Source organism: Camelina sativa, chromosome 11 (genome assembly GCF_000633955.1).
Source record: "Camelina sativa cultivar DH55 chromosome 11, Cs, whole genome shotgun sequence".
NCBI lineage: Eukaryota > Viridiplantae > Streptophyta > Magnoliopsida > Brassicales > Brassicaceae > Camelina > Camelina sativa.
Window position 1 is genome coordinate 28,838,127 of NC_025695.1, and position 8,503 is coordinate 28,846,629.

The following is an 8,503-nucleotide window of genomic DNA, read 5'->3' on the forward strand; positions in this document are numbered from 1 at the left end:
GGCTCATTCTTGGCCAGTAGAACAAAGATTTCACTCTGTGCAGTGTTGCATCTCTGCCCGAATGCCCTCCTATAGCTGAATTGTGCAACCATCTGAAGATTTTCATCTTTACCTCAGGGTCATTACCAACCACAAGCTTTTCCTTGCGCCTTAAATCGTTGTTTATGAAGGTATAGTTGGGGTGAGATGATGGTTTGACCTTGATTTCAGAGATCAGCTTCCTTAGGTGAGTATCAGTTTGCCAGAGGAGCATCAGAGAGTCATAAAAACCATCGTGTGCTTGGGATAGAGTGATATGCAATAGTTGAGCCCCGTTACACGAGACAGAGCATCAACTGCGTGGTTTTCTTTTCCTGCCTTATACTAAATCTCGAATGTGTAACCCATCAACTTATAGAGCCACATGTGTTGGAATGGAGTTGTTACCTTTTGGTCCATGAGGAACTTGAGGCTGTTTTGGTCCGTTTTTATGATGAATGGACGGTGAGCAAGGTAGGCATTCCAAACTTGAACCGCATGAACAACAGCAAGCAATTCCTTCTCGTAAACTGACAAAGCTTGATGTCTTGGTCCCAGTGCTCGGCTGATGAAACATATTGGGTGGTTATCCTGCATAAGGACCGCCCCAATACCCACGTTAGAGGCGTCAGTTTCGACAACAAAATCCTTTTCGAAATCTGGAAGAGCCAGAACCGGTGAAGTGGTCAAGGCCTTTTTCAGATTTTGAAAGGCTTTGTCAGCATCTTCACTCCAAAGGAACCCATCCCTCCTGAGCAGGTTGGTGAGTGCTCTGGTGATAACTCCATACCCCTTTATAAAGCGACGATAGTAGTTTGCCAGACCCAAGAAGCTCCTCAACTGTTTCTGATTCGTCGGGGTTGGCCATTGCTCTATCACTTTAATCTTACCAGGATCTGTGCTCACGCCCTCACTCGATATGAAATGTCCTAGATACTCTATGATGGTTGCACCAAACGTGCACTTTGATGGCTTTAAGTAAAGTTGTTGACCCCTCAAGATCAAGAAAACCTGCTGCAAGTGATGGAGATGCAGTTCCCAGGTAGGTCTATAGATCAGTATATCATCGAAGAACACTAACAGGAACTTCCGGATAACCTCTTGAAAGGTGTGGTTCATCAAGCCTTGGAACGTGCAGGGGGAATTTGTGAGGCCGAATGACATCACAAGATATTCATAATGGCCTGCGTGCGTTTTAAATGCAGTTTTGTACACATCATCAGGGGACATTCTGATCTGGTGGAAACCGGCTCGCAAGTCCAGCTTGGAGAAGTATTTGGCTCCTCCCAACTCATCCAGTAGGTCCTCTAGCAGTGGAATAGGATACTTGTCCTTAATTGTCTGCTTGTTGAGGCTGCGGTAGTCCATACATAAGTGCCAGGTGCCGTCCTTTTTCTTGACCAATACGATTGGAGAGGCATAGGGGCTTGTGCTGCTCTGTATGATTCCTTGAGAGATCATATCCTTTACCATCTTATCAATAACATCCTTTTGTAAAGATGAGTAACGATAAGGTCTGAGATTCACTGGGTTTGAACCGGCTGATAGAGGTATTTGGTGAACAAACCCTTCTCGAAATGGAGGTAGCTCAGAGGGTTCCTCGAAGATGTCTTGAAATGAACCTAGCAGGTACTGTAAAGAGGGGTCCTCCGACATGTTTGATTGGTGGGTGGCAATATGTGAGAGGAGTGCTTCGGGCTGCAATGAAGGTTGATCAGGAGATTCTGATACCAACTGAACCTGCAGGAGGGCAATCTGTGAAGTCTGATCCATTATCTTGTTCAAATTTCCCCCTTTAACCTCCTTGTAGTTCACCTTGGTCCCTCCTAGTACGTGCTTAACCCCACTCAAGTTGAACTCCATTCGCAGATTCAAGAAGTCCCATAGAATAGGTCCGAGAGTAACCAACCACTGAACCCCAAGGACTAGATCATAGCAGTCTAGAGGTATTGGTCTGACCTCTGTGGTGAAGGTGTACCCTTGCAACTTCCACGAGAAAGCTGAGCATTTGTTCTTGGAGATTATCGATCCACCAAGAGCCGAGATCACGGTAAGTGGCCTAGTAGGTTCCAAAAGGCATCCTACTTCATTCGCGACCGCCCGACTGAGGAAATTGTGTGTGCTTCCAGGATCTATCAGCATATGCAGCTTCCTTTTTCCATAATGACCATTCATAATCATACAAGTGAAATGTGCAGTACCTTTCAACGCATTCACGGAAATGACTGGTCCTGGTTCAGCTATCTCCTCAGCTTGTTCATCGTGGTGGTTTGTGATGAGCTCCTCTTCCTCCTGACACTCATCATCTTCAACCTCTATCACAAAGATTTGTGATTTCTTATGTTTTAGGTGATGACCTGGGGAGTATGGTTCATCACAAAACATACATAGCCCGTGGGCTCTTCTTTCTTGCATTTCAGGATAAGTGTATTTCCGCGGGATTTAATCTGGTTGTTTGGGAAAGGTGTTTGGTCTGTAGGGTGAGTGTTTGGGGGTAGTGTTTTCAGGTAGAGGTAATATGGGAGAGGTGTTTGGGTTTTTTGAGTGGTTTGGGGTGCTCTGTTTGGGATATGGATTGAAGGGAGCTCGGTTTTGTTTGTGTTGGCTAACGGATAGGTAAGATTCATGGAGCTTAGCTAACCGAGCAGCATCAGGTACAGTGGTTACCTCGAACTGGCGGACATGTAGAGCGAGCTGAGGGTTGAGGTTGGTTAGGAAGATGCTCAAAGCATGTTGGTCCGGCAGAGTCAACCGGGTCAGAGCATCCTCGAACTTCTCTAGAAAGTCCTCCACTGAGTCTCCAGCCTGCTTTATGCTTACCAAGGCGGATAACGGGTCATCATTTGCCTCCGCAAAACGCTTGGATAGAGCCATGATAAAGTCGGACCATGATGGGAAGACACCAAAACGGTTGTTTAAGTAGTTTTGTAGCCACTGCATCGCTTTACCTTCCATGTAGATGGAGGCTAGCTGAACCTTTCCTTCGGCTGGGGTGTGGTCCAAAAGAAAGAACTGTTCGCATCGGTAAACCCAGTCTCTCAACGCGCTTCCGTTAAAGATCGGAAAACCAACCTTGGTTAACCGTGTGGACAAACCATTTGGGGCCATTTGTTGAGGAGGTGCGCGGTCTGTTCCCATAGGCCGTTTGCCAGAAGATGTGAGACACTTGTTCGATAGATCTGGCGGATCCGGTGGTCGCAGTTATTGTGAAGACCCAGTTAACTCACCGGAGCTCGTCATCGGAGATTCGTTAGCTCCCTTGACTGCCCAGAGTTTTGCATCACCAGCTTTTTCACCATAGACTCTAGGGAAGACTGAGACTTGATCAAATCCACCTGAGATTTCACCATATCTGCGATTTGGGTTTTAATCTCGTCGGTCGTCTGCTTTTGGTCATCGATCTGCTTGCTCAGAGTTTGGAAACGAGTAGCGTCAGCCATGGTTGCGTCGGTCCAAAGATCAGTAAGCTCTGATACCAATGGAACAGTAAATTAGCCACAAGGTAAAACCCACTCTAGGAACTCACCGTGAGTTATAAGAATAGTGAAAACAGAACTGAAAGATGATCAAATGATGAGAAGGATCACCTCAAAGGACTGGATTCATGATGGAAACAAGCTTAAGCGCCGCAAATGATGATGGAAGAGAGAGAGAGAGATAAGAGGGATAAAAGACAACACTCATTTATTAGGTTTTCCTGAAATGGCAACAAATGCCTTACATAGTGTCACTCTGGACCACAAACCGGACCAAAGAACAATTAAACCAACTTGAACCAGATTACATTTTAATGTATCTGTTACAGCAAAGCATAAAAGCATAAAATGAGTCATGAAGGAATATTCCTGTCACAATAATTAATGCCTTTCTTAAACTCTTGTAAGGTATAACTAGTAATGTCACCCGTATCTTCATATCTGACCTCACCTGCTATCTATTATGCCTGTAGAACGAAAATGCCATCACTGAAGGAGTAGCCAATTTTTTTCTTTACAAAGAAGCTGACAAGTCCTACAAACTGATCTTGAGGAGACTCTCCCGCGGAAATGGCGGCCTCCAAATAACCGCTATTGTTATAGCAGTTGCGACAGCCGCTGCAGGAGGCGTTGTAGGAGCCGCACTTGCTCTATCATTCCCAGTAGCAAAATGAGAATTGGCAAATTCAGTCTCTAAGTACCTAGACGATGCTCAAGAATTGGCTCTCTTGATTTCATATATAAAGTATATCTAAGAGATTTTCATAAGGTGATGTGTATGTTGATTAGGAAGTAATATTTAAAACCCATAATCTACTTATAAGTATCCTTAATGATGTATAATATTTTGAACTAACTCTAATGTCAATATTTCATGTAATATTTAATTCCATAACCATCTTCTGCCCAAGGAGTGCTTCCTCAAGATTTAAGGCGTGCCTTCCTGCTTTTGCCAATCGAGGACAATGCACTTCTTCATGTAACTTGTTATCTAAGAAACAAAGAAGGTGTGGTCGTTAACCAGATAAACTATTTGGCATTGACTTCAGAGAATTGCCTCCGTAATTTCAAACGCAGCATCTCTTTATACTTTGGTGGTGACTTGTCACAGCAACAAAACGGAAGCCCTGAAGTGGATGTGAATACAAGTGAGATTCTGTTTGAATTCACCTGCCTCAGATAACCACAAGATTATTGAATGTGGTGTACTGATCTTTGAAAGATGGATATGATGACTATTCAGATTGTGAACCTAAAGATGTAGGCAACATCTGCTACAAAAGTGTTTGAGGTGTCTAAAGTTGAGGATGTAGATAACACTAAACACACAGATTTTTGGAGTTGCTTCAGGAAGCTTGGTCTGATTTGTAAATTGTTTGAAACTAGCTAGAGGAATCAAGAAAAGTAACTTCATGTATTAGGAGATATGGAAATTAATTGGGATTCACAAAATCTGTTTTGTTTTGCAAAACCTTTCTGAGTTTGTGACAAAGCATATCCCAATACATTGTATAGGCTTCATTGATTTGTCAATATTCTAAAGAGATGTATTATCTGAGTTTGAAGACTTTTTTTCCAGGGACGAACGATACACTATTTTTTGATAAGAACAACGTGTGAGCTGCAAGTTACATTTAGCAGAGTGAACGCAAACTGATTCTGGTTAGAATGTAGATTGCGTCAGCGTTAGAAGCTTATGTGAATCAAGCTATCCTAGGAAGATTCCTTAAGGTTCTTGTTTACATGAATGTAGATTCATGAAGGTTCTTGTTTACATGAATATGACGCTTAACATTATTTTCTTTCTCCTTGGTAGGAGATAGGGAATTTTGACGCGGCACTGATTCTCCAGAGACAAAAACTAAGTCCAAACATATGGTCCAATCAGTTCCAGGTTCTTGGAGCAGTGCCTTCTGTTGTGAGCATAAAAAGGCAAAACGCATGAAAGAAGTGGTCCACCATCTTTTATGTGATACCATCAAAGTTTAGCTCATGGTCATGATGTCTTAATAAATTGACAGTAAAAAGACCGCTATCTCTGCGAGTAGTACTAGTGCTTAATTTTAAATGAACCTCTTCTTATACTTAGTTAGTGTTACCATATCTTTGTGATTTTGGATTCAGTTTAGAGTAATTAAGAGTTGTTTAGTGATTTTTTTTGTGTGTTAATTTTGCTGTTTGATTTGTACAGGAGCAAACAGTGTTGACAAGAGTAGCACAAAGAGTTTAGAGCTTTTGGAAACGAGCTGTGTTGAGCTGCGTAGGAGCGCTGTTGAAAAGTTCTTGGACTCTGAGAATGACAAAGCAAAAAAAAATCCATCTAAACGGGTCTAAACGGGTCAAATAAATGGGCAAAGTCTAAAGGGGTACATGATCTAAACGGGCAGGGTATAAACGGGCAGGATATAAACGGGTCTAAAACGGATAAAGTTTAAATGGACAGGGTCTAAATAGGCAGGGTAGTCCCATTTAACATCACTAGGTACAACCAAGAAAAAAAGCAATCCTAGGATAATGGTGTGAGGTTTGCCATGAACCTTAAAAATGGTGTACAAGTAAAGTCAATCATGTGGACAAACTTGAATAAACGATGGATCAGAAATTATAGCGAGAATTTCAAAGAGGTTAAACGACGATGTGGTTTTACAAATGACTATGTTTTTTTTAATGTTATTTGGCAAAGTAGTAAATGTTAAATGTTTTATTTTACTTTGAAAGTGGCGTGATGTGGTTTCCAATGGCCAATGGGTGCAGGTCGTGTCGCTTTGGTTTATGGAGAAGTGTAATTGGGGCATTTTGGTCATTCAAAAAAGAGGAATGGTACTGTAAAACCTTTATAAATCAATACTCGATATATTAATAATACCTATAAATTAATAAAAAAATTTGTCTCAAGTTAAGACTAGTGTAATTTTAGACACTATTCAATAATATAATAAGATAATATTTTTTTTAAAAATTCTTTATAAATATATAGTCCCATCAATAATATAAATTAATAATTATATAAAATTATCTAAATATATGTATATATATACATTAATTTTTACTAGAGTTCATTTTTAATATTTTTTTATTATATAAAAATTTTTAAGTGCTATCTTCAAAACATGATAATTGTTATTTTCCTTGTAATTGAATTTATAAAATATTAGTTATAACGATTGAATCTTATTTTTAATATTTTTTTACCAAATTAGGAAAGTCTCTCTATAAAGTAATAATTATTAATTTATCGAAAAATTAAAATCTCTACAAATTAATAGATTTTCATGGTCCCAACATTATTAATTTATAGAGGTTTTACTGTATATGCGTATAGAAGCTTCCAGAAATGGTATTTCAGAAAAAGAAAGTTAAAAAAAATGGTATATTAAACTCTTTATATAAGTCTATAGTTAGCCTTGAACTACTGTTCTTGGCCTAGAGTTGATCTTGAACTTGCATTCATGGAGTGATCTGATTTTGTAGAACCTCAAAATCATTTAGCGATTGTGAAAGGTTTTTAATTAAAAGCTTCTCCTTGTTCAAGCCTAAAGTGGCCATTTTTAATGAGTCTTGAGTATATAAATTTATACAATTTTTAACACTTCTTTTGTTATAAATTTCTTTGCTATAATTATTAACACTCATCTATTGTTCTTGCCCTCAACTCAACTTTCCATAAGATCTGTCAGGACATTTGTTTGTATCCAAAACCCTTTTTGTATATATAAATGCTGGAAAACATAACCAATCAAAAATTCAATTTTATTTTGCAATTTATATAGTATATCAGAATGAGACGACTAAAGAGCATTTTAGACATCCTTAAATAGAATTTTGAGGCAAACCCTGAAATGTCAAGGATCGCTCATTTGAGCATACAAAAATCACACCATATAATAGTCCTTGTTCTTTGGAATCCCGTATAATATATTATTTCTCGCAAGTTTGGTTTTGATGTTATGGATAACGATGACTTTGTATATTTGGATGTGTGTCTAATGACTAATATAATGATGTAATATGATAAAAAAAATATTATCAAGGGAAAGAGATTATTGCAAAACTTTTGAGTATGGGAAAACTTCAAGAAGTTCCCCTTGGAAATAATGAGAAAACGATTTGGGTTTATATTTCAGTGAACAATCCTATAGTCGTGCAAATTTGCAACACTAGCAACTATGTTTCTGATTAAACAACAAAGGAGTTTTCAAGGACTAGTACTTTACTACAACTTATTGTTTTCATTAAACTTCTTCAAAAAGTGTTTTTGATTCTCATATAAATATATTTTCTTGATTAGTCTAGTTGAACGCAAACTGATTAAATCACTTAGAGTGCATTCCCATAGATGTAGGCAGACATAAATGAAACTGTCAGCGACATCTAAACCATAACCCATGGTACCTCAAGATGTATTTAGAATTATCTTCACATACATGATGTATTGTCTCATGCGTCTTTGTTTCTAGTAACTTATGATATGCACTATAGAGGATCAATTTTGATTTCCTTTGGTTTACTACTAGTTCTATCTTATATATGACTAATTTTGCTTTCCTCTAATTCATTTCTAATTTTATCTTCCACATAATCAATTGTGGTTTCCATACTACCAGACTGTGTTATATTTTTTTATTTATTTAAAGCAATTCAAAACTAATAAACAAACAACTTAGCGACTACAAAAAAGAAAAATAAAAATTAATAATAAAATAAATAATAGTATTAAATATATAATAAAACAAATACAAAAAAAATAAACTAAATTAACCTAATTTAAAACTAAATTAAAACTATAATAAATTTAAACTAAATAATATTAAATTAAATTAAAGATAATTATTATTTTAAAAATTTAGCCAATTAGTTTCTTAAGAATGTATCGTATAGATCCATATACTTTAAGTTTTTACTTGAAAATTAAAATTTTAGACATCAATTTTCAAAGTTAAAAAAAAAAAAAAAAAAAAAAAAAAAAAAAAAAAAAAAAAAAAAAAAAAAAAAAAAAAAAAAAAAAAAAA